This window comes from Sus scrofa, chromosome 1 (assembly GCF_054392235.1).
Source record: "Sus scrofa isolate SSC_HxYL_T2T_F1_AM1 chromosome 1, Sscrofa_HxYL_maternal_Yorkshire_Landrace_v2.0, whole genome shotgun sequence".
Classification (NCBI taxonomy): Eukaryota; Metazoa; Chordata; class Mammalia; order Artiodactyla; family Suidae; genus Sus; species Sus scrofa.
Genome location: NC_139383.1, coordinates 24,359,100 through 24,387,066, shown reverse-complemented (window position 1 = coordinate 24,387,066; position 27,967 = coordinate 24,359,100). Strand labels below are relative to the sequence as shown.

General features: G+C 37.7%; 2 long non-coding RNA genes across 2 annotated transcripts in view; one reads left to right on the top strand and one right to left on the bottom strand.

Annotated features, from left to right (window-relative positions):
• Positions 1–27,967, top strand: part of LOC110259987 (uncharacterized) — a 1,024,192-nt gene that overhangs the window by 918,427 nt on the left and 77,798 nt on the right. The gene's annotated exons all lie outside the window — the stretch shown is intronic.
• Positions 846–27,967, bottom strand: part of LOC106508831 (uncharacterized) — a 1,163,285-nt gene continuing 1,136,163 nt past the window's right edge. Inside the window, exon 7 of the long non-coding RNA XR_014839520.1 lies at positions 846–2,689. This is a non-coding gene — a long non-coding RNA (uncharacterized LOC106508831). The remainder of the gene's footprint in view (positions 2,690–27,967) is intronic.

The following is a 27,967-nucleotide window of genomic DNA, read 5'->3' as shown; positions in this document are numbered from 1 at the left end:
GTTTCTAAACAAGAGGGATGCTTAAGCCATACAAACAAAACATGCATTTATCTAGCATCACAGTTGCTTCCTGAGTTGCTAACATTTTCATTGCCTCATTATCCTTGAGTAAGTTGCAACTGGGCTCAGCCAGGACAAAATTACCTGTGGGATGAGCTTTCCTATTGAGATGCAGGTGGATAATGGCAAAGCTAGTATATGACAAGCCAGACCATGACATGATTAAATATTGTTGTTTTCATATTTGAGATATTTGTATTTTTGTCAATATAAGCACATGCCTAGATAAATGTCTACTGAAAAATATCTAAACTTTTCAGCTCAAAGTACTACTGGAATTCTTAATTATTTCTCAGGGGAAAATATCGAAATACCTTTGTTCAAAAATCTTTAGGGAAGTCATTTAAACATGTGGATATCAAGCTATTCTTTTAATATATGTATTCTTTTTTGGGGGGGTGCAGGTGCTATACCTGCAGCATGTGGAAGTTCCCAGGCCAGGGATCAAACCCCACACTGCAGCAGCCACTAGAGTCACAGCAATGACAATGCCAAATCCTTAACCCACTGTTTTAATAATGTATTCTATCCCTTTTCATCCATCTTGTTACAGCTCTTCGTTTGTGTTGTGAGGTCTTGTTGGGCAAAATGCTATTCCTGTTATTAAGTACAGATGCACTAAATGCCTATAACTACACATTTAAGACTTGTGATTGTCTTATTTTTACTTTCCATATGCTGTAATTTCCTCTAGTTACAGACTGTCTTTATCTCTCTCTTTCTATATGTGTGTGTGTGTATCTCAAGAATTTCAATGCATTTTAAGTTAAGGTAGTGGGTTGTTGTTTTTTTTTTTTTCTCAATATTTGCTTCCTTAAAGGTACTTTGAAAAGTGAAAATGTTAATTTTTATGTACTGTATTTTCATATTGTAGAATTTCAAAAACCAATCCCTTTTAGTTACTCAAACCTGTTTGGGTGTTTTGTATTCTATACCATTAAGGAATGGGATTTCAGTGTCATGTAGGGCTTTTTCTCCTATAGTGAAATACTTTACAATTTTGCTGAATGAGATTCTATAGTCAAGCTTTCTCTCACCCACCTATAATTGGACCTGGCACACAGAGTTCTCTAACTCTTAATGTGATTCCTTGCATCATTTTGCACCTTTTAAAATTTCCTCAATGACTCAAATCCTTTGGCCTTTGAAATGTGTTTTGTTAACTGGAAAGATGTAAACAGCTCATTTAACTTGACCTTCAAATGTGCCTTCCTCTTTCATTCCTTTGGTGTGAACAGAGCACAGCCAGTTACTCTCTGCTATAGTTATGAAGTGGCATCCACCTTCTCCCAGCTCTTTCCCGGCGAGATGCCAGTCATGCTTCGTCAATACTGACAAGCAATTATTAGTCTTTGTTTCCTTACACTGTATATTGGCAAAACAATCACTGAAAGGAATTGTAGACGTAGAAACCATTATCTTTGCACTATTGCGGTAACATGGCTTTTAGGCTTGCTGAGAATATCCATTAGTTTTGTGCTCTTATCTAAAAAGAATTTCTTCTCTTTGCTTTGTATTGCTTCAGGAGTTGAATGTTTCACCAACTTCTGCCACCTTAGAGATGGATGCCTTTATTTCTTCAGTAGCTGAGATCTGTTTCTTATTGGCCTTTGTTCCATGCTTAAAGATATTCTTGGATCATTTCAATTCCAGTTGTATTAGCTATAATTTGGGTACTTTTAAAAAGGCCCATTTGACTCTCTAGAGCTTTTTTCATCTTTTTTTTTTTAATCTTTCAATATTGGTCTGACCTTGGTCTATCTCATCCCTAGGTACATTTACATACACCATGCATGTACACAGAACGCTTAGCTAGGTGCTTTACTCAAATTACAGCTAAGAAAATTTTGCCTTTGAAGTTCTGATTATATCAGAACTTGAAAGTAGGGCAAGTTTTTCTCAGTAAAATTTTTCTTCCAAATTTTATCCTAGACTCTCAAGTTCAGTCATTTCTTAAAGGTTTTTCCCTGTGGAAATAAATGAAGACCACCCAAATGAGAACAAGCAAAGACTAGTTATTCAGAGGTTGCTATTGCCAGCAAGTCAGCCACCATCACTTGAGGTTGGCAGAGGCACAAGGACAGACAGAGGAGAGAAGAGTTATGATGATACAAGGAGATGGTTTTAGGTCTGCTTTGATTGGAGACTTTTGGCATGGGGAAGCTGCATCTGGACAGATGATTTAGAAACAGGGCACTCTATGTGGTTGTTTGAGGAGCAGATTTCGCTCTCTCTGGTTGGTTATAGGTTGGGAGCTTGGCGAAAACTAGGGAAGCTGGCAGTCCTTGATCACCTCCTTATCATTCTGGGCCAATTGCTGCAGAAATTGTATAGTTTGGCTTCTTGTGCTGGTGGCTGACACGGTTGTGGTTCAGTGTTCTTTTGTCACATATGGTCTTGCCAGTCTATTTTCTCAACTTCTAGATTATATCTTTTCAGAAATAGATTTAAAAAATATCAAACCTAGCAATAGCAATGCTTTGTACTCTGCTAAAAAGTTACTTGGAACTATTCGTATTTAGTGATTGGGCAGCAATCTTCTTTTCTTTTCTTTTCTTTCTTTCTTTCTTTCTTTCTTTCTTTCTTTCTTTCTTTCTTTCTTTCTTTCTTTCTTTCTTTCATAATGATTCTGTGAAAAAATTTAAAAAGTAGCTGATTGAGAAGGCACATTTTATAAATGGCTCCTGTGAAGGGACTTCTCTCATTTTAATCATGGCTTTGCTGTCTCTATGACCTTGAAAAAGTCATTCAGTCTCCCAAATGTATTGTATTAGCCATATTGAGGAGTGTATGTTATTCCTATGCTCTCCAACTTTAAAATTGCTAGGTCATTAGAATCTCATGGAAATAAGAGTGAGAAAAATATCTAGGGAAAAAAAAATACAACCAAAAGTCATTAGGGTTATCAAAACAGGATAGAATTTTTTAGAGAGGTGATGAAGGTAAATCTTTCCCAGACAAGTAATTTTATATCATATACAGCATAGGGTCAGGACATGGATGAGCATCTCCATAGGCTGTGAAATATTGGGAGAGCAGGCAGGAACTGGGAAAAGTTTGATTCTGTCCATCACTTACATGTGCAGATAGGATATCATTCATTTTTGAGTAGAAAGGGGGCCCAAATTTTAGGGGTCATCTTTGAGAAATGGAGAGGTGATTATGAAGAAGAAAAACTATCTGCTGTATAGTATCTTAGATTCCTTATTTTTTGTCTTACTCATTTTTACAAGCTTCCCCTTGTTATAAAGGTATATTTAAAATCATTATATAAAACATTCTTTAGCTTCCTTAATCATAGGTTAGATATGAATCTTGATTAATGTGTTTCTAAGAGCTGACTCAACTCCATGGCTGCTCTGAACTTATTATTCTCACCCTCCTCCCTTAGATAAGCAGTTGCATTGCACTATTTCAAAAATAACAGAGAGTATCAGTAAAGTTTTTTAATTGAAATTATAACCATTGTATTTATCATTTCTGGGTTATTCTTTGTAGATTTATATGTGAAGAAAAATGTCATAAGTGATTAGTCAGTGTTTCACAGGTGGTGAAAACTGTTATACAGAAATTAGTTTTTCCATTGGAAAAATTTAATTCTCAAGAGACAATTAAATTTGGCATGGATTATGTATATTAAGAATATTTTAACTGAAATTTGAGCATAGGCATAGACTTATGCATTTTTCAGATACTAAGAATATAATTGCACATGTTCTGGTATCTGTATAGCTCCTATTGGCAAATGGTCTTTACTGATTGGACAATGATGAATTTTAAGGAATGAATAGTTGAAGATAAGTTATATTTCAGAGATAAGTTTTCAGTCACTTATAACCTTCCAAATCTCAAATAAAATATGAGTGAACTTTGGTCATGGTGGCCATTGTCAGTCTTTCCATTGTGTTTGCTTACAATGCTAGGTAGGAAAAAAAGACATTCTTTTTTGTTGACTGAAATGACCTGCAGGTATAAAATAAAGGTGTCAAACTTAAGGCCCTTTAGATCAGAAAAAGTTCCAGAGTGAATGCTCCAAGGATGTAAAGCCCATTGTACTCAGTGTAAGGATATAACATACGAGGTACTTTTGCACTTGGACTGGACTATTGATGAAAGGAGGGAAACCGAAAGAAAAAAATAAAAGAGGAGACTAGAAGAGTAGGAAAGATGTTCATGAAATGAACAAAATAGCAAAAAGGGGCTTGATTCTGAAAAGCCCACAGCCACGATATGAGTCAGATTCACGCAGTGACACTTAATCTGAGCCCTCTCTCATTGTTCTCAGTTCCTTTCTGGTTCAGACATTTTGATAAAAATCTTTTTCGCATTTTTTTTACCTTCCATGGATTAAAACTACTGGTTGGTAGAGCTAGACATGAACAATGAGCCTGATTATTTTGTGTTTTTATGCACCAGTTCAAAACAACTAGAAAATAAAATAATGCTAACATTTTAAAAAAACATAAAAATAATCAGGTATCTAAGGGTAATGCTAACAAAAGAAATCTAAGACTTCTACACTGGAAATTGCAAAATGTTATTTAAATAAGATTTTTAAAAGACCTAAGTAAATGGAAAGATAAAGTATGTTCATTGAGTGGGGAACATTTAAAAAAAAGGGAAGTATCAATTTTTTCCTGGTTGATCTATATATGCAATATAATATCAGTAGATATTTCCAGAGACTGTGTGTGTGTGTGTGTGTGTGTGTGTGTGTGTGTGTAAGAAAGATCTATTTCTGAAATAAAAGTATATAGTTTTGGTTATTCAAATGACCAAGGAAAGCCAAGGAAAGTTTGAAAAAGAACAAGGATGAAACTCCCAACATAGTATTAGAAGATAGGACAGCAGTTACATTTAGGGAGGAAGGTTAGCTATTGACTAAGAGCAGAGAGGCAGCGATACTGGCACTTCTGTGATGCTAGTCTATTTCTTGATATGAAATGCAGTTAAGTAGCTGGGTTCTATGCATTGATTCTATACTTAAAATGCCTGCATTATTTTGCAAGTATGTTATGCTTCAATTTTTAAAAATTTACATTGTCAAAAGACATTACATGTGGGTGTTATGTGTATTCCCTAATGTAGTCCTGGTTTGAAAAAGGAGCTGCAAAAACATCTTGATTACTATTAGAATTTGAATAGAATTTGAATATAGATCTTTGCATTCAGTGGTGATAGTAAGGAATTACTATTACTTTTGTTATATGTAACAGTGGTATTATAGTTAGATTGAAAACATTTTTATCTTTTATGATATATTTTGTGTGTAACAATGGTGTTGTGTCTGGGTTGAAAATGTTTTTATTATTTATGTTAATGATATTTATGGTAAAATATTTAGAGTTGGAAACGTCTGTAATTTACTTTAGAATACTTAATTTTTGAAAATACAGTAAGAAAATATTTAAGAAAATATAGCAAGATATTAACTGCCAGTGAATTCATTTATGGTTATATGATTTTTCATTGTGCTATTCAGTATCCTTTTTAGAATGCATGAAAATTTTTACTATAATAATAAAAGCTAAACAAGAATATAGACTAGATTATTTCCCTGTAGAATATTTGCTTTGTTTGGGTAATTATTATTTATCGAATGTGTGAATGAATAAACAAAAGAGTGACTTAAAGCCAAATAAGCAACAGAAAAGTAGTTATTTCTGAAATTCAAAATTAAGTATTATTAGTCAATAAATAGGATTGAGTACTATTACAGCAATCCTTTTAACCAAATGTTCATGAAAAAGAAATGATCCATCCCACTGAATTTTCTCAACTAAAGAGTTTATAGTAGCACTTTTTATATTATAAATTTTACTTTGTTAAATATATTTTTTCATGAATGAAATTGATTTTCCTTTGATTGAGGGGTTATTCACCATCTAACCATTGGTTATAAGGGAGTTCCCTTTGTGGCTTCGTGGAAATGAATCTGACTAGCATCCATGAGGATGCAGGTTTGATCCCTGGCCTCACTCAGTGGGTTAAGGATCCAGCATTGCCATGAGCTGTGGTGTGGGTAGCAGACACAGCTTGGATTTGGCATTGCTGTGGCTGTGGCATAGGCCAGAGGCTGCAGCTCCAATTCGACCCCTACCCTGAGAACCTCCATATGCTGCAGGTGTGGCCCTAAAAAGACAAAAGTAAACATTGGTTATCAGACCTGACCTGCACACATAGACACTGTATATGATTGAGTCTTGCCCAAACAATTCCTGAGTTATACCCTAGAAGTTAGTACATTTTTTTCCCTATAAAACCTGATATCTGGTTACTTTTGTTCGATTTGTCCTTTTGTTCTAAAATACCCCATGCTGATGTCAAGGGAGGGAAATATCAATTAATTATTGGTTTGAGTTATTTAGAATAACATGGTGAGCTTTCAGAACATTAGAAGCACATTGAGTGGAGGGAGGGGCACCTTGGATAGAAGGAAACTTGTCTAATTCTTCCAGTACTAATATGATGCCTTTTTATTGAACTGTAAATTCAGTTTTAATACTTTTCAAAATGGTGTGTGCGTGTGTGTGTGTGACAAAGGCTAGACTGAGGCCAACTTAGATGTAACTTAGAAAAGTTCACTAAGTAAGAGCAAGACAGGTAGACACCGAGTTCCTCCAAAGCTTATAGATGTTGCTGTAGCAGATGCCTTAACATCTCTAACTATAATTTACACTAGGGTTTAGGAATTGTTTTAAGTTAACATTGACCTCTTTCTCCAATAAGGATAAATGTCCATTAGAATATGATGTTTTCTGTAGGCTGCTCTAGTTTCCAGCCAAAAAGCTGTATGCAGTATTTACATTCAGCTCTGTTCTTGTAATTACACCTTTCCTTGAAGCCATTAGCAGTATTGAGAAAATGATTCTTTCATTTGGAATTTGTCTTCCAGCTAAGTCCCAAACTGTTACCACAGAATAGACTGCCTTTTCTCCTTTCCATGACTATCACATTTAGGTCTAAGAATTTAAAGCCTAAGAAATCTTAAATGCTACACCAAATAAACAGAATCCTCAATTTAGAAGCTCTTAATTGTCTGTACTAATGGAGGTTTACATAGCCCAGATAAATTGAAGCTGGGGAAAAACTGAAGCTTCACTTAGCTTCTGATTTTAACCTTAATTTTCTCATCTTTCTTTCCTCCCTCTGGCTAGATCTCAATAGTTTAATATGAGCAGCAGAATTCAGATGAATTCGCCTCTTCTGTCTTCCTTGCTTTCATCATCCTCTTGTTGAGCTGAAAGTCACAACAAAGTGGAAGGAGGAGATTTCCTTATTTAACTTACGTCAGCATAAAACAGTTTTTAAATCTTTTATATTATGGAACAGTCCACTGATCAATAACACTGAAGTGTGCATGCGTGTGTGTGTGCATGTGTGCACATGATTTGCTTTTGATATTTTGTCTGGTCAGAGAAAAAGAGGGTAGAACACACAGTGGGTACTGAACATTGTGTACTTAGCTTCAAGAGCCTTATCCAAACAATGCAATGACATTTCCGTTCCATAATAGACAGCAAGAATCATTACCAGTTATTACTCATCAGGATGATGAGTTGTTTTAATGCCTCATTCATAGCCTTCCAAACAAATATTTATACTGCACTATTTACATCCTAAGGCAATAGGTGGTATATTGGATTGATTTTTCTGTCTTAATAACATAACATTTGCAAAGATGAGCCAGGAAAATTATCCAGAATAGTTGATTTATAGGATGTTATTAAAGGCTACTGAGGCAGTTACTGTAAAGAGTCTATGAATAAATTTATGTTTTGCAGGATTCTTCACACATATCTGAAGTCATTTTCAAGTTTGTAGACAAAGATAGTTACTCAGAGCGATAAGTAGATGGATTCATTGTATTCATTTTTGTTTCTGGACCACTTTCTGGTGCCATGCACAAGGCCATATACCAGTCACTCAAGATAACTTAGTGAACAATATAGATAAGATCCACACTCAGATGGAGGTACCACATTTATAGAACACTTAACATGTGCCTGACATTGACCTAAATGTCTTAAATGTGTTAACTCATGTAATTCTCAACACAACCCAAAGAGGTAGGTATTAGTATTAGACTTTTTTTACAGATGATGAAAAAAAGGCAGGGCAGCAGGTGGTTCCATATTGCAATGGTGCCTGGATTCAAACCCTGATAGCCAGTCGATGCTCTTCACTATACCATGGTATCTCTCAGTGTGAACGCAAAGGGGCTTATGTTCTAGGGAGGTGAGAACAATTAAAAAATAAGTGAAAAAGAAAAATAAATATTTGAAAGAAAAAAATACCAATTCTGATCCTTTACAATATTACTAAATTTGAAATTCATTAGAACCAGCAAGAGCCAAGACCATTTGGGAAAGGAAATTGGAAGTGTAGTATCTTCCAGCACAGGAAGACAAACCAGGTGATCTCAGGACACTTGCTGTGATTTGATGAGGTCTTTCTCTGCAGACTCTTAAAAGGGAGAGTTCTGGCTATCTGGAGATGAATGTATATATCTCTCCTTCTGATCTATATGATGTCATATTGGCAAGTTTCTCAGGATGTGTAAACTTTGGGAATAGGAGTAGTTTCCCTTTCCTTTTTATTTCCAGAGACATCTATGATAAATCTACACTCACATTCCATTCATCCCAGGTGCCTCAAGGGCCAGGGAAAGGATTGGATCACAAACATCTTGGAAAAATACTTTCTTGGAAGGTTCTGAAAAGCTGCTGGGCAGAATTCTAAGTGCCATGAGACACATTCTGTACTGTGTTTGTATTATAAATAAAGGCTAGGTAGTACTGTGGTGACACCTAACTCCTGAATCCCAGTGTCTTAATGAAACAAAAAGGGGTATTTAATATAGTTCCTCAGGGACCCAGGCTGATGGAGATTCCCATCATGATGTAACTATACCATGTGAAACAGAATTTACTGGGTCACCCCAGCAAGGGAAAATATATCGGGCTTTTCTATGCTTTGGCTTAGAAGCGACATGTCTCCCCCACCTATCTGCCATTAGTCAAACCCAGGTGTGTGGCCCCTTCAAATAAGGGTAGAGAAACTGGGATGTCAAGTGGAAAATTTGGTGAGAACCACTGTCTCAGCCATAGTACGCTCCCCTGATCACCTAAAATTCTTTTGCTCCTTTCTTTCTACACATATAACACACATAGCTCTCTCCATATGAATCCAGTCAATCCAAAGTCAACCCAGTCAATATGCTGAGCTCAATGTCCAGGATCCAGTGGTGTTATATGGAGCATTATTTTACATATTAACTTTGGAACTGGTATCTCTAGGTCTAGAGACCCATGAATTCTAAAGATAAGTTATAAGTTATTTTCTGAAAGCCTTCTCACTCAAATCTGGAACAAGACAGGGATGCCCACTCTCACCACTGCTCTTCAACATAGTTTTGGAAGTCCTAGCCACAGCAATTAGACAAACAAAAGAAATCAAAGGCATCCATATAGGAAGAGAAGAGATCAAACTGTCACTGTATGCAGATGACATGATACTATACCTAGAAAACCCTAAGGACTCAACCCCAAAACTACTTGAACTGATTAATAAATTCAGCCAAAGTAGCAGGATATAAGATTAACATTCAGAAGTCAGTTGCATTTCTGTATACCAGCAATGAAATATTAGAAAAGGAATACAAAAATACGATACCTTTTAAAATTGTACCTCACAAAATCAAATACCTGGGAATACACCTGACCAAGGAGGTAAAGGACCTATATGCCGAGAACTATAAAACTTTAATCAAAGAAGATGTAAAGAAATGGAAAGATATTCCATGTTCCTGGATTGGGAAAATCAATATTGTAAAAATGGCCATACTACCCAAAGCAATCTACAGATTCAATGCAATCCCTATCAAATTACCCATGACATTTTTCACAGAACTAGAACAAACAATCCAAACATTTATATGGAACCACAAAAGACCCAGAATCGCCAAAGCAATCCTGAGAAACAAAAACCAAGCAGGAGGCATAACTCTCCCAGACTTCAAGAAATACTACAAAGCCACAGTCATCAAAACACTGTGGTACTGGTACCAAAACAGACAGACAGACCAATGGAACAGAATAGAGAATCCGGAAATAAACCCTGACACCTATGGTCAATTAATCTTTGACAAGGGAGGCAAGAACATAAAATGGGAAAAAGAAAGTCTATTCAGCAAGCATTGCTGGGAAACCTGGACAGCTGCATGCAAAGCAATGAAACGAACACACCCTCACACCATGCACTAAAATAAACTCAAAATGGCTGAAAGACTTAAATATACGACAGGACACCATCAAACTCCTAGAAGAAAACATAGGCAAAACACTTTCTGACATCAACATCATGAATATTTTCTCAGGTCAGTCTCCCAAAGCAATAGAAATTAGAGCAAAAATAAACCCATGGGACCTCATCAAACTGAAAAGCTTTTGCATAGCAAAGGAAACCCAAAAGAAAACAAAAAGAGAACTTACAGAATGGGAGAAAACAGTTTCAAATGATGCAACTGACAAGGGCTTAATCTCTAGAATATATAAACAACTTATACAACCCAACAGCAAAAAAGCCAATCAATCAATGGAAAAATGGGCAAAAGACCTGAATAGACATTTCTCCAAAGAAGATATACAGATGGCCAACAAACACATGAAAAAATGCTCAACATCGCTGATTATAAGAGAAATGCAAATCAAAACCACCATGAGGTACCACCTCACACCAGTCAGAATGGCCATCATTAATAAATCCACAAATAACAAGTGCTGGAGGGGCTGTGGAGAAAAGGGAACCCTCCTGCACTGTTGGTGAGAATGTAAACTGGTACAGCCACTATGGAGAACAGTTTGGAGATACCTTAGAAATCTATACATAGAACTTCCATATGACCCCGCAATCCCACTCTTGGGCATCTATCCAGACAAAACTCTACTTAAAAGAGACACATGCACCCGCATGTTCATTGCAGCACTATTGACAATAGCCAAGACATGGAAACAACCCAAATGTCCATCGACAGATGATTGGATTAGGAAGAGGTGGTATATATACACAATGGAATACTACTCAGCCATAAAAAAGAATGACATCATGCCATTTGCAGCAACATGGATGGAACTAGAGAATCTCATACTGAGTGAAATGAGCCAGAAAAACAAAGACAAATACCATATAATATTACTTATAACTGGAATCTAATATCCAGCACAAATGAACATCTCCACAGAAAAGAAACATGGACTTGGAGAAGAGACTTGTGGCCGCCTGATGGGAGGGGGAGGGAGTGGGAGGGATCGGGAGCTTGGGCTTATCAGACACAACCTAGAATAGATTTACAAGGAGATCCTGCTGAATAGCATTGAGAACTTTGTCTAGATACTCATGTTGCAACAGAAGAAAGGGTGGGGGAAAGCTGTAATTGTAATGTATACATGTAAGGATAACCTGACCCCCTTGCTGTACAGTGGGAAAATAAAAAAAATTATAATAAAATACTGTTAATAAACAACAACAAAAAAAATAATAAAGATAAGTTATTTTCCTTTTGTAATAGCAGATACTACAGAGTGATAATACAAAGGACAAGACCCACAATAAACATTACTATCTGGGAAGAGGAAGAATGCCTATCACAAAGTAGTCACTGGTACATAGCATTTCCAAAATCCCATTGAACAGCTACTGTGAGGACTGATTGTGCTGAGGGTGAGAAATGTTCCTTTAAGAGGATCTAATTTTGCTCACTTGTCCAGTCTTCTTAGTGGTCTCCTGTTCTACTGCAGGGATATTGTTTTGTTTCCATGGCTCCATCTAAAATGAGCAGTGGGGAAAACTGGCTAATTGGTTGCTGAGCAGCTTTCTCAACTCCCTGACTCTTGTATGAAGCCTAAGTTTTGAGCAGTTACACGACTTTTTAGTTCAGACTTCTGTTTGGTTTGGCAGGTCAATTCTCTCAAATATATTAGAGTTTTCTTATTTCTTTGATTCTAGTTCATTTCAAGTGCTAGTAACAACACTACTGTACTTTCCTAGCTATCATTCTCAGGTCAAATCTATTCTCCTGTCTTCCTGTCTTTGTGTGTCTGTCTCTCTTGATATAAAGAGTATTGCGTTCAGAGTGTCAGGTTTTCTCTTAATCATATTTTGCCCTGAGCTAAAAATTTCAAAAACAGGCAAAACTCATCTATGTTTTTTAAAGTTAGGATAGCAGTTACTTTGGTGGGTAGGGACACAGGATAGAAGAATTTTTCAGGTGCAGGATACATTTTATTTCTTGATCTGGTTATGCAAGCCTATTTGATTTTTAAAAATTAATCAGGTTGTATATGATTTGTGCACTTATATCTGCATATGTTATGCTTTAATAAAGATTTACTCTAAAAAGAAACTAAAACAAGTTAGTCTTCTTTTGTTGGTAGATTAGCTATCAGACCCGTACTTCAACTTAGAACAAAGAGAAGATTCAGTCTCTACAAAGGTGTGGAATCTTCCTTACTGGTTCTTTGTTTGGAGGGGCAGTTGAGGAGCCAGGAGTGGATATATGCTTTCATTTCTCTTATGTAAACACATGGTAATGGGATAGCTAGAACCCATCGTTGATGGATATTTAACTTTTTAAGAAACTTCCAGACTGCTTTTCAAAGTGGCTGTACCCTTTTAAGCATTCCCAAAAATAATGCATGAGAGTTCTATGTGGTCCAAATTCATGCCAACACTTTGTATTCTTAGAATTCTTAATTTTAGCTATCTAATAGGGTGTGGTGGTATCTCATTATGGTTTTAATTTGCATTTATTTAATAACAGGCAATATTGAACTTCTTTTCATGTACTCGTTTGACACCCATATATCTTATTAATGAAATGTCTATTCCAATCTTTGCTTATTTGTAAGTGGATTTTTTTGCCATTGAGTTTTATGCATTCTTTATAAATTCTGCATATAGACTCTTTATCAGATTTCATTGGCAAGTATTTCTGGTTTTATGAAGCCTACTACCAATATAGCCAAAACTGTAGTTTCCTCAGAAGACTACCTCTAGTAATATGCTAAAAGAAGAATATAAACAAACACAGAAACAAAATAATATGAGTGACTTGGGCACCATGGAGGCCATGTGAAACACTTTTAAGAAATGCCCACAATGTCCTTAAAAGCTGCCTGGACGACTTCATTGATGAAAGGATACCTGGATTAAGCCCTAGTGAAAGGGTAAAATTGGTATCCCCATGCATTCATTTGCACCACTATTTCTTTCTTTCTTTCTTTCTTTCTTTCTTTCTTTCTTTCTTTCTTTCTTTCTTTCTTTCTTTCTTTCTTTCTTTCTTTCTTCCTTTCTTTCTTTCTTTCTTTCTTTCTTTCTTTCTTTCTTTCTTTCTTTCTTTCTTTCTTTCTTTCCTTTTTCTTTCCTTCCTTCCTTCCTTCTTTCCTTTTTTCTTTTTCTTCCTTCTTCCATCCCTCCCTCCATCCTTCCTTTCTCTCTTTCCTTCTTTTTTTTCAATGGCCTCACCAGTGGCATATGGGAGTTCTCTGAGCTGCAGCTGTAACCTATGCTGCAGTTGCTGCAGTGCAGCATCCTTTAACTCACTGCAGTGAGCCAGGGATCGAATCTGCACCTCTGCAGTGACCCAAGCCACTGCATTTGAGTTCCTAACCCACTGTGCCACAGCAGGAACCCCTGCATCACTATTTTCCTAAGGCCAAGCGATTTTTTTTCAAGGAAGGGACAGGGTAGGACCCTGACCTCTTGCTTTTTGATGTTCAAGGGTATTATAAAATATCTGAGGGACTGAAGCAACCCAGATTGAGGAACTTCTGGAAAAGACAGTGTCGGTCTCCAAGTACAACCCAGTCTTAAAGGAAAGGAAGGTAGGACTGGAAATGATTATCTTCTCTCATTTCCCCAGGAGCCACTGCATCATATGCAGCTTCACAGAGGAGCGTTTTACACAAAACTATCAGGTGGCTCTGATTTCCTTGGGCTTCTTAGCAATTCCTTTAGCAATCAGGTTGTTATGCTGATCTCAGAATATCCAAGGGCAAAACCATGGGTCTTTTTAAAGAGTAACTATAGGTATTTGTGAAAGAAACCAAAAGTATAGAGCTGTCCAGCAATCAGCATTGGCAGACAGGCCTGAGTTCTTGCTATCGCTCAGCAAGTAGAAGCAGTAATCACCAAGAAGGACTGATTCAATGGGGCACTGTAGGCAGCCACAGGCATCCTGGGACAACTCAGATTAAAGAACTCTGGGAAAGGTTAGATTCCTAATCATGCTGCCCTTGGCATTGCTGGGAGAATTACATCAGTTACATGTAGACATATATTTGGTATGAGAGGTTCTTTATCAAGATCTCCCTGTGGGATTTCACATCCAATTTCCATCCAAGTTTCATGTGTCCTTGGGAAATTACCAAGTTTCTCTATGCCCTAGTTAACCCCCATGCAAAGTAATAATAATAATACCTGTTTTATAGGGTTATTGTGAGATCTAGGTAAGATAATACATATTAAGTGCTTAGAAGAGTGGCTGGCACATGCAAACCCTCAGTAAAGCTTAGATATTTCTGAATAAAAAAAAAAACCCACTAAAAATAACTATAACGAGTTTTGTTTGTTTGTTTGTTTTTGATTTTTAGGGCCACACCCATGACATATAGAAGTTTCCAGTCTAGGGGTCAAATTGGAGCTACAGCTGCTGACCTATACAACAGGTCACAACAAAGCAAGATCCTTAACCCTGAGCAAGGCCGGGGATTGAACCCACATTCTCATGGATAGTAGTCGGGTCTGCTATTGCTGAGCCATGATGGAAATACTCTAAAACAAGATTTTAACACTGTGTCTCTTGAAAACTTTTATTTGCATCTGTGATCTCGTCTATATTTTCCAAATGTCTAATAATCAGCACATAAAAACAGTGAGTTACCATATATTTTTAGGGCAGTATATTATCATCACGGCAGTCTGACTCACTAATAAGTATTCCTGAGGGTAGATATTGTGTGGCATGATTGAAGGTAATACTGGATTATGCCCTTTATTGTAAAGAGAAGCTGCTGGAATGTTCAGGTCTTAGCATATGCTATACCATCATGACTCAAGGAGGAGTCTCAAAAGTTCCCATCTCCACAATCACGGAACAATTACCTCTGGCAATTGGCCAATACAGCCTATCAAACAGTAAAGTGAGGATGGGTGAGGATATTAAACAATTTAAGTACCAGTTTCAAACTTCAGTCCTCTCAGAATTCCAGTAATCTACCCTTTCCCTGTCATGTTCAATGTTTGGAGCTCCTGTTGCTACTGCCACTGCCACTGCACCACCCCAGCTGATGTGAACCACAAGCAGCAGACCTAGATGATATAAGGCTACTTAATGATTAATTAGTGTCCCTCTCATGCAGCACATTAGGAGGATGTCATGATTAACTTCAGAGCCGCAGATGTTGAAATAGTTTCCTCATAACAATGCTTTGTTGTCAAATGGTATATTTAGGTATCCTCATGTTTGGTGATTTAATTGCATTGCCTGAAAGTGTTTGCTTCCTATTATCCTTAAAACAACTTCATTACGGGAAGCTTATAGATGCTTATGGGAAAAAATGAAGCAAACACATGCAACATAAATATACCAGTGTTACTTGCATTCGTGTATATGTAAATATTCAGGCACTTTTTAAGCTTTTGCTAGAAATCTATTTGTGAAATCTATCTGAAGTACAAAACATATGCATATATATCCTATCTCAATTTTTTGTGTGTGACAGTTATATTCCCAAAGTAAAGACAAATTAAAAAATCAGAGACAAGGTTAAAATATTACAACACAAATAGCTGAGAATGGCTAAAAACAGGAATAGTTATAATCATAAATATAAAAGCCTCTCTTCACTCTCTTCTTAAATTATTTTATTCCATATATTCTCAATTGTTTGAGTTGCTGCAGAAACAAATTCTAATAACCCATATGATATTGAAAATCTGATATTGTGAAAATATATTCCAATGTAAATGGCTTCAAAGAATGGGTCACTTAATTGTTAGCTCATATCTATGGGCTTTAAAAAAACATGTGGTTCTGTAGTGCTTCTACCTAGCCTTAGTTGTGGTATTATTTCCCAAGGTTTTTTGTTTGTTTGTTTTTTCTATATAATGGTTTTTATTTTTTTCCATTATAACTGGTTTACAGAGTTCTGTCAATATTCTACTGTACAGCATGGTGACCCAGTTACACATACATGTATATCTTCTTTTTTTTATCATGTTCCATCATAAATGACCAGACATAGTTCCCAGAGCTACACAGCAAGATCTCATTGTAATTCATTACAAAGGCAATAGTCTACATCTATTAACCCCAAGCACCCTATCCATCCCACTCCCTCCCCACCACCTTGGCAACCACAAGTCTATTCTCCAAGTCCATGATTTTCTTTTCTGTGGAAAGATTTTGTGCAATATATTAGATTCCAGATATAAGTGATCATATGATATTTGTCTTTATCTTTCTGACTTACTTCACTCGGTATGAGAGTCTCTAGTTCCATCCATGTTGCTGCAAATGGCATTATGTTCTTTTTTATGGCTTAGTAGTATTCCATTGTATATATATACCACCTCTTCCTAATCCAATCATCTGTCGATGGACATTTGGGTTGTTTCCATGTCTTGGCTATTGTGAATAGAGCTGCAATGAACATACAGGTGCATGTGTCTTTTTTAAGGAGAGTTTTGTCTGGATATATATCCAAGAGTGGGATTGTTGAGTCATATGATAATTCTATGTATAATCTTCTAAGGTACCTCCATACTGTTCTCCACAGTGGTTGTACCAGCTTGCATTCCCACCAACAGTGCAGGAGGGGTCCTTTTTCTCCACACCCCCTCCAGCATTTGTTATTTGTGGACTTACTAATGATGGCCATTCTGACTGGTGTGAGGTGGTATCTCATGGTAGTTTTGATTTGCATTTCTCTAATAATCAGGGATGTTGAGCATTTTTTCATGTGCTTGTTGGCCATCTGCACATCTTCCTTGGAGAAATGTCTATTCAGGTCTTTTGCCCATTTTTCCATTGGGTTGTTGGCTTTTTTGCTGATGAGGTGTATAAATTGTTTGTATATTTTAGAGATTAAGCCCTTGTCAGTTGCATCATTTGAACCTATTTTCTCCCATTCTGTCAGTTGTCTTTTTGTTTTCTTTTTTGGTTTCCTTTGCTATGCAAAAGCTTTTCAGTTTGATGAGGTCCAATTGGTTTATTTTTGCTTTGATTTCTGTTGCTTTGGGAGACTGACCTGAGAAAATATTCATGATGTTGATGTCAGAGAGTGTTTTGCCTATGTTTTCTTCCAGGAGTTTGATGGTGTCTTGTCTTCTGTTTAAGTCTTTCAGCCATTTTGAGTTTATTTTAGTGCATGGTGTGAGGGTGTGTTCGTTTCATTGCTTTGCATGCAGCTGTCCAGGTTTCCCAGCAATGCTTGCTGAAAAGACTGTCTTTTCCCCCTTTTATGTTCTTGCTTCCTTTGTCAAAGATTAATTTACCATAGGTGTTTGAGTTCATTTCTGGGTTCTCTATTGTTCCATTGGTCTGACTGTGTTTTGGCACCAGTACCACACTGTCTTGATGACTGTGGCTTTGTAATATTGCCTGAAGTCTGGGAGAGTGATGCCTCCTGGCTTGGTTTTTGTTCCTCAGGATTGCTTTGGCAATTATGGGTCTTTTGTGGTTCCATATACATTTTTAGATTGTTTGTTCTAGTTCTGTGAAAAATGTCATGGGTAATTTGAAGGGATTGCACTGAATCTGTGGATTGCTTTGGGTAGTATGGCCATTTTTACAATATTAATTTTTCCAACCCAGGAGCATTGGATATCTCTTCATTTCTTTGAATCCTTTTTAATTTACTTGATTAATGTTTCATAGTTCTCAGCATGTAAGTCCTTTACCTCCTTGGTCAGGTGTATTCCCAGGTATTTGATTTTTTTGGGGTGCAATTTTAAAAGGTATCGTATTTTTGTATTCCTTTTCTAATATTTCATTGCTGGTATACAGAAATGCAACTGACTTCTGAATGTTAATCTTATATCCTGCTACTTTGGCTGAATTTATTAATCAGTTCAAGTAGTTTTGGGGTTGAGTCCTTAGGGTTTTCTATACATAGTATCATGTGATGTGCATATAGTGACAGTTTTTACCTCGTCTCTTCCTCTTTGGATGCCTTTTATTTCTTTTGTTTGACTGATTGCTGTGGCTAGGACTTCCAGTACTATGTTGAATAACAGTGGTAAGAGTGGGCATCCTTGTCTTGTTCCAGACTTTAGTGGAAAGGCTTTCAGCTTTTCTCCATTGAGTATTATACTTGCTGTGGGTTTGTCATAAATGGCTTTGATTATGTTCAGGAATGTTCCCTCTATACCCACTTTGGTAAGAGTTTTGATCATGAATGGATGTTGGACTTTGTCAAATGCTTTTTATGCATCTATCGAGATGATAACCTGGTTTTTGACTTTTTTTTTTTTTTGTTATAGCCTGTATGACGTTGATTGATTTGTGTATATGAAGCCATCCTTGTGAATCTGGAATGAATCCCCCTAGTCATGCTGTATGATCTTTTTTATATGTTGTTGGATTCCCATGGCTAAAATTTTGTTGAGAATTTTTATGTCTATATTCACCAAAGATATTGGCCTATAGTTTTCTTTTTTGGTTGTATCTTTGTCTGGTTTTGGAATTAGGGTGATGGTGGCATCATAGAATGTCTTTGGGAGTGTTCCTTCTTCTTCGACCTTTTGAAAAAGTTTAAGGAGGATGAGTATAATTCCTCTTAGTAATTTTGGTAGAATTCACCTATAAGCCATCTGGCTCGGACTTTTATTTGTAGGGAGTGGTTTTATGACATATTCAATTTCATTTCTAGTGATAGGTCTGTTCAGTTTATCTATTTCTTCTTGATTCAGTTTTGGCAGGCTGTAAATCTCTAGAAGTTGTCCATTTCTTCTAGGTTGTCAAATTTGTTGGCATACAATTTTTCATAGTATTCTCTCATGGTTTTTGGTATTTCTATAGTATCCATTGTGACTTCTTTTTCATTTATTTTGTTTATTTAGGTTTTTTCTTTCCTCTTCTTGGTGAGTCTAGCCAGGTCAATTTTGTTTACCTTTTCAAAGAACCAGCTCTTGGTTTTGTTGATTTCTTCAATTGATGTTTTAATCTCTATTTTATTGATTTCCTTGTTGATTTTTATGATTTCCTTCCTTCTGCTGACTTTAGGGTTTTTTTGTTTGTTTGTTTTTGTCTTTTTGCCATTTCTTGGGCTGCTCCCATGGCATATGGAGTTTCCCAGGCTAGGAGTCTAATCAGAGCTGTAGCCGCCAGCCTATGCCAGAGCCACAGCAATGTGGGATCCGAGCCGCGTCTGTGACCTACACCACAGCTCATGGCTGACTTTAGGTTTTGTTTGTTCTTCTTTTTATAACTCATTTAGGTGTTGGGTTAAGTTGTCAATTTGAGATTTTTCTTCTTTTTTGAGGAAGGCCTGTATCACTATGAATTTCCCTCTGAACACTGCTTTTGTGTCATCTCATAGATTTTGAGTGGATGTGTCTTTATTATCATTTGTCTCGAAATATTTTTTAATTTCTTCTGGATTTCCTCATTGACTCATTGGTTTTCTAGTAGCATGTTGTTTAGTCTCCATGTAATTGGTTTTTTCTCATTTCTTTTCCTGTGGTTTATTTCTGATTTCATGCCATCATGGTCAGAGAAGATACTTGAAATAATTTCTGTACTAAATTTGTTGAGGTTAGCTTTGTGCCCCAGTATGTGATCAATTCTTGAGAATGTTCCAGGTACACGAGAAGAATGTGTATTCTGATCTTTTTGGATGTAATGTCCTGAGAATGTCGATAAAGTCTAACTTTTCTATTGTGTCCTTTAGGATCTCTGTTGCCTTATTGATTTCTGTCCAGAGGATCTGTCCAGTGATGTGAGTGGGGTGTTAAAATCTCCTACTGTGATTGTATTCCCATCAAGTTCTCCTTTTATGTCTGTTAGTATTTATTGTAGGCATCTGGGTGCTCCTATATTGGGGGCATATATATTGACAATTGTAATATCCTCTTCTTGAATGGATCCTTTAACCATTAAATAGTGTCCTTCTTTGTCTTTCTTTATGGCCTTCATTTTAAAGTGTATGATGCCTGATATGGGTATTGCAACTCCTGTTTTCCTGTCTTGTCCGTTGGCATGAAATATCTTTTCCCATCCCATCACTTTAAATCTATATGTGTTCTTTGCCCTAAGGTGAGTTTCTCATAGACAGCAGATTGAAGGGTTTTGCTTTTTTATCCAATCTGCCACTCTGTGTCTTTTTGGACATTTAAGGTGATTATTGATAAATATGTATTTATTGCCATTTTAAACCTTGTTTCCAGTTGATTCTGTTTATCTCTCTCTTTCTCTCTTTTTTTTTTTTTGTTAGATGCTTGAGTACTTTTCAATTTTTGTGAATACTATGTTTGGTTTTGATTTGTGGTTGCTCTGTTTTTTAAGTATGTTAAGCCCTTCCCCTATCTGCTTGCTTTAGCCTCATGGTCATATAGGCTCAGATACTTCATTAAAATAAGAAAAGAACCTATATTTTCTTACTTTCCTTCCCCACATTGTATGATGTTGATGTCTTTTTTTTTTTTTTTTTTAACATCTTCATGTTTAGATCTGTATGCTGGCTTGTTTAAGTGATTGCTTTCCAATTGTGGTTACCTCCACCTTAATTCTTTTTTTTTTTTTTTTAATTTAGAGAAGCCCTTTCAGTATTTCTTTTAGAATGTGTTTAGTAATGCTGTACTCTCTTAGCTTTTGTTTGTTGGAAAAATTCTTTATTTCCCCTTCTATTTTAAATGATATTCTTGCTGGATAGAATATTCTAGGTTGCAAACTTTTTTCCTTTCAGCACTTTAAATATGTCTTACCACTCCCTTCTGGCCTGTAGTGTTTCTGTAGAGAAATCAGCTGATAACCTCATGGGGGTTCCCTTATAATTAACCCTTTGATTTTTTCTTGCTGTCTTTAGAATCCTCTCTTTAACTTTTGCCATTTTTATTATAATATGTCTCGGTGTGGGCCTGTTTGGGTTCAACTTATTTGGGGCCCTCTGTGCTTCCTGTATCTTGATATCAGTATCCTTTAGATTTGGAAAGTTTTCATCCATAATTTCTTCAAATATTTTCAATCCCCTTTTCTTTTTCTTCTCCTTCTGGAATTCCCATTATGTGTAGATTGGCCCGCTTTATATTATCCCATAGGTCTCTTATATTGCTTTCATGTTTTTTCATTTAGTTTTCTGTCTGCTGTCCTGATTGGGTGATTTCCATTATTCTATCTTCCACATAACTAATTCGTTGCTCTGCATTATTCACTCTGTGCATCATTGCCTTTAGCTCAGTTTGCATCTCTGCAAATGAATTATTTAGTTTTTCTTGGCTCCTCCGTAAATTTTGTAGTTCCTTTCTAAAGGAATCTGCATTACGCTTCATATCCTCTCTTAATTCCTTCAGTATTTTCACTATCTCCCTTTTAAATTCAGTGTCTGCCAGACTGCAAAGGTCTGTCTCATTGTTGACTGCTTTAGGTGAATTCTCCTGTTACTTTAACTGGGAATGGTTTCTGTGCTTCTTCATCTTGCTTGTGTTTTTCTTTTCCTGTGAGTTTGGGGAAGCCAAACTGTAGTCTTGTAAGGCTATTTCTGTGCAAGAATACCCCTTTGTATTTTTTGGGGGGTTACTATTTATTTTTGGTATGGGAGTTTGAATATTTGCTGTCTCTTTCTTCGGTGTGAGCAAGCTGTTATCTGCAGGATGCTCAGTGTGTTTTCAGGGAGAAGGAGGCAATGTATAGGGCCAGCAGTCAGTGCGTGTCATTGGGCTCTCAATAGCAGAAAGGGCCTACAGGAAGGTGGCACAGGCTACTCCTAGTTGCAGGACCCTGGGAAGTGGTAATGAGCCTAGGCAGATCTACAAAGTGACCAGAGCATTTGGCAGTAGGAACAGAAGGGTGCATGAGTTTCTAGGGTTGTGAAAGCAACAACAGCTTGTGTTTGATTGCAATGGCTCCTCTGAGGTGACTGGAACATCTGAGGTGGTGCCTGTTCAGGGACCCCTAGTGGGAGTGGTCCATGACCATCTCTAGAATCAGTGATAACTATGGTGTTTTGCCCCTGCCACCTGTAGACCTTGCATGAAGCAACCCGTCTCACTTAGCCCACATAGGAGCTGCTATACAGGCTGCTCTTAGTTGTTTGATCCTGGGAAGTGACAGAAATCAGGCCTTCGGGTATACTGCCCTTCTCTGTGGTGCCCTTGAGGTGAATGGGGCTGCAAGTGGTGTCTTTTCACATACCTCTAGTGGTGGCAAGCCACTCCCACCTCTGAGCCAGAGATAACTGTGGTGATTCGTCCCCACACCTCTTGTAGACCATGCAAGAAGCACCTCATCCTGCTTAGCCCCCACAGAAGGTGCTGCACAAGCTGCTCGTATTTGCAGGTTCCTGGGAAGAGACAGTGATCAAGCATCTGGGCACTGCCCAGAGTGTTTGGCAGTGGCAGCAGCAGGGTGCTGTGCTCTCAAAGGAGCGAGAGCAACAACAGGTGGTATTCCATCACAATGTCCTCCTCTGTGGTGCCCTCTGAGATGGTTGGGCTGCAAGTGACTTTTTTCAGGTATCTCCAGTGGTGGTGGGCCATGCCCACCTCTAGAGTCAGAGATAACTGCAGCAGTTTGCCCCCACCACCTGCAGACCACTCAAGAGGCACCCTGTCCCACTTAGCCCATGCAGGAGGTGCTATACCAGCTGCTCCTAGTTGTAGGGTCTTGGGAAGGGACAGTGACCAAGTGTCTGGGCACCACCCAGAGCATTTTGCAGTGGTAGCTGCAAGGCGGGTATGTTCCCAGGGGAGTGAGAGCAACAGCGTATGGTGCTTGGTTGCATTGTCCTCTTTTTTCCTTTTTTGCCAACTCTTGAGGTGACTGCGGTTGCAGGTGGAGCCCATTCACAGGCCCCCAGTGGTCGCAAGCCATGCCTCCCTTTCGCCTCTGAGATGACTGCTGCGGTCTGTCCCTGCCACCTGTAGATTGTGCAAGATGCACCACATCACACTTAGCCCCATGATGCCCTTAGCCCATACAAGAGGTGCCTGGCCACCAACAGCCTGCACAAGAAGCGCCCATTCTTCCCTAAATGAGCAAGAGGCTTTTCAATGCCCGTAGTCTGCACCAGAGCCACCCCACCCTCTGAGAGCCCATGGGCATGTGCAGGCTCCAGTGCAGGGAGATTCCTATGGCAGTCCGCCCCTCCTCCTCTTGCCCTCCCCAACAATGGTGCCTTGCCTATCCTGCTGGTCCAGACCTTCTCCTGGGTTCCCTCTGCTGTGGCATTCCCCTCCTCAGCCCGTGGCATACTGCTTCCCCGCCTGTGGCACACTGCTCCTTAGCCCCTCAGGCTGTCCCCACATAGCCGGCCCCAGTCCCCTCACCGGGACTGACCTCTGGAGCCTAAGTTTCAGCACCCATCCCCCGCCCAAGCATCTCAGGCTGTGGTGTCTGGGCCAGCGGTTCAGATGATCTGTGTGGCTCTCACTCTGCTTTGCTGTTCTCAGTCCAGCTGCTGCACTTTTCTTGGTGATTTTAAGGTCCCCCTTCTCTGCTGATTTTTTTTGTCTTCACAGCTCCCTCTCAGGAATGCTAGTCCCATCCTGATTCCTTTTCTCTTTTTTTTTTGTTCTGCCCAGTTATGTCAAGAGTTTCTTGCCCTTTTTAGAGGTTTAAGTTCCTCTGCCAGCATTCAGTTGATGTTCTGTGTGAGTTGTTTTACATGTAGATGTGTTTTTTTGATGTGTTTGTGGGAGAAGGTGAGCGTAACCTCTTAGTCCTCCACCATCTTGCTCCACCCCCTATTTCCCAAGTTTTAATGCTTTCTTAGGATACTATAACTAAATTTGGTCCTTTGAATGTGACTTTCTATGTTTTAGTCAAATATATTGTCTTGTTTCTTTTGTATCTAGATCTGTCCACTCAAAGGCAAAAAGAAAGTGAGATTCTTTGGCTAATGGAATGCAAAAGAAGGCATCCTTTAAATCTAACACAGTAAAGCAATTGGCTTCCTTTAGGATCTGAGTCAAGATAGTGTAAGGGTTAGGCACAATAGGACAGATAGGTTTCACTGCTTCATTAATGGCCCCTAGATTTTGTACAAAATGATATTCTCCTGGATTTAAGAATAGGTAATAGTAGGAGTTCCTGTTGTTGTTCAGTGGAAATGAATCTGACTAGTATCCATGAGCATGTGGGTTCAATCCCTGGCCACATCGGTGGGCTGAGGATCCAGCATTGCTGTGAGTTGTGGTGTTGGTTGCAGACATGGCTTGGATCCCACTTTGTCTGTGGCATAGGTAGGCAGCTATATCTCTTATTTCACCCCTAGCCTGGGAACTTCCATATGCTGCAAGCGTAGCCCTAAAAAGCAAAAAAAAAAAAAGTGTAAGTAATATCGGGGTATTACTGACTGACAGGGTACCAATAATCCACGTAGAAGGGTTTTGTTTGTTTGTTTGTTTTACTAAGGAGGAGATTCCTCTCTGTGCCTCTGATTTTAAGGGGCATTGCTTATTGCAGGCATATTCCTGCCCTGGTCTCAATTTAATAATCATCAGTTGGATATCTTTGGCCAGGCCTGGAACCTCGATATTCTACACTACAGGGTCCACTAAGGCTTCTATCTCAGCCTCAGATTCAATTGGTTCCTCTCTGCTGCTGGTTAGAACCATTTGGTGATGAAGATGGTTCCCTTGCTCCTCAAGAAACAGAGTGGCCCCCAATTTAGTTAATAAATCTCTTCACATGAAAGGGATGGGACAATCAGGCAGAAACAGAGAGGAATATAAAAACAGTTGGCCATTGATGTGTATATGAGGGGCTCCAGGAAAGTGTGCCCTTGTCTCTTCCCTGACAGCCCCACTATACAATCCTTATGATTAATAAGGTTTTCAGTCCTTTGGGTTAAGACCAGGAGGTTGTATCAGAATCTACAAGACGTTTTATTAAGTGGCCTGCCGCATCAATGATCACCTGAAGCTCGTTATTTGTTACGTAGATGGTTTCTCTAGGCAGAGCCACTTTTGGCCTCAGGTACCCTCAGTCTTCTGATTGTGAAACCATCAATGGTTGAGGGGCCCCTGTCACCCTCTGGTGTCTGGGACATTCCCTTTTCCAATGCCCTGGCTGCTTGTAGAAGGCACATCAATCGCGATCTTCTCTCTAGTGCCCCTTTTGTCTGCACAGAGTGCATTGGTCGTGTCTGGGTACCCATGGGCCAAGTGATCTGCCAGGGCCACCAGCATTTATAATGAGCTTGCTCTGTTTAAATATTTAAATTATAAGAAAGTTAAAAAATCAGTTTCTAAAAGATTTTCAGTGAGATTTAATAATACATTGAGGCATAAAGCAGTAAAATATTTGTTGTCTCCTTTAAACCTTCAAATATAATAAATCTTAAAGGAAGGAAGTCACATAATACCAAAGAAGTAGAGTACTTTAATAGTTTTATTAATTCCAGTAAAGTATGATGCAAAGTTGCCAGGAAGAATGCTGCAAATATAGACTAAGTTAGGTACAGAAAATTAAAGTACACTTAATTTGATGTTAATCTCATAGGTATCCTCATATAATCTCATAGAGGATAAAATATGATTCATATGTAATGATAACCTCATAGAAGTGTCCTTAATATTAATTTCATAAGGGTGCATAAGGATAATATGTGGAGGCCTTGGGTGCCTTAACTAGGTTATAATGTCTAAAAAACAAAGAAAGACAGACAAATCTTAGTTTGCTACCTATATGCTAACTTCAGTGTGAAGAAGCTACCTATGGTTTTTTGAAACTTTATACAAATTTCTAGAGCAACAGTATTATAAATGTCTTTCTTTGGAAATGTCAAGTATTATGATCAAGAAGAGTGAAACTTAAGGAGATATTTTTTAATATAGTTACATTGAAATCCAAGCTTTCAGAACTATCATTTCTCATTTAGAAATCCAATCTCTGCCAATTCTATTTCAGGAGTTTTACAAATAAATGATGGCAGCTTAATATGTTCCCTTGCTGATAAATGCTCATGGAAAGTGTTGAAAATAAATAAGTGCCCCTTTAACAGTACTGACCTCTAAACACTCACCTTAGAGAGAATCTCCAAGGTAGTCTTCCCTGCTACCTGACATGCAAATGCTTGTTGAACATAGGTTTATTTCCAAATGCTATATTAAAGGTTTTGCTGCAAGCCTGCATTCCATTTTAATCTTCTTCAAAGTTCACAGGAAAATTTTCAGTGTTCTTAACATTCTCTTCCTCCCTGGGAACAAAATCTTTCCAAGACTTTCCTTCTGGATGGTATTTGATAGAGTTACAATGATGTTGTTTCCTGGGACTACCACTGTCATAAACAAAAATGTGTGGCACTAAATCCCAACAAGTCACACCGAACGTGCACTTGAGTGAATCAAATTCATTATGAAAATGAACACACTTGGGAAACAGTGAAAATGGTTAACCATTTTTTTTAATTTAATGGATTTGTCTATGAATTATGTAACATATACTACCACATTTAGAAGAATCTTCTTTCCTGTTTTTAATGGACATATAATATCTGATGATGAAAAAGCCTACCTAGATTATATTTCATTACTTTAAAAATGAATTAGTATCATTCTATTTCTACACATAAAATGGATTCCATCAATATATCTGAAAATAAGGTCATGCTAACTTGCCTAATAGTTAATGTACTGCAAATGTTACAGTAAAATACCATGCTCAAAAAAGAAATACTTTCACTCGCTTCATCATAAAAGCCATGGATATTGCAATTATTTGCAAAGGGTTCTGCAGCAGTCAACTGGATAAAAAAGATGGTCATTTCTTTTTCATGTGATTTTTCAGCTCTCATAAAAGAAAATATCTCTATTAAATTTATCAGTAACCGTGCATATCTTATCTTTGAAACCGAAGTAAAGCCTACAAGATGACGGTCACACAACTTACATACATCCATGTGTACACACATACTCAAAACAAAAAATTAGGGTTAAGGGGAGAGTAAATTTCCCCCTCAGTACTATGTCCATAAACAAATGCTCTGTGAATAGTTTGTCTCTCTTGAGCCACATTTCTATTTTTAAAGTCTCTCTTCACATAGATCATATGATGTTCGTGAACTCTAAGAATGTTCTGACTTATTGCCTCACTAATAATTTAATTGAAGCCACTTCTATTTTTAGGGAAGAGCTTAGTCACGTATGTGGGTTTCTACTATGCCTCAGGAATTTTTTTAGTTTCACAGTAAAGTGATCTGAGTTAAGTAAACTATTTTGATCTTATATGAGTGAGGTTTTCTTTCATACAGTCAATATCTATCTCCATTATGAAGTCATGAGATTTTCTAAAACTCTTCTTAATGTTGTTTAAAAGTATTTCTGCATTATCATACCAATTCAACATTACTTATAATGCATTAGAGCAAATATAGGAGTAGGTTAAGGACACGCATAGGAAAAAATACATTTTAGCAAATGAATCAGATCAATTTTTCATTTTTCCCAAATCTGCTGTCACTGTGGCCTTTGAGACAGACTAAAAGATATCAACTAGGTCATGCATTTTCCTCTTAAGAGATGATTGCTTCCGTGAAGGGAATTGAAACTATTTCTAAAAAATCATTTATTTGGAGAATTTAGCTTTATCCATCTGATGTGATCTTTTAAACCTCTGAAAATCAAGTCGATTTTGCTTGTCATACATAAAAGGCTGATGATTTCATTAGGATTGGTGTCTGGCTGGAAA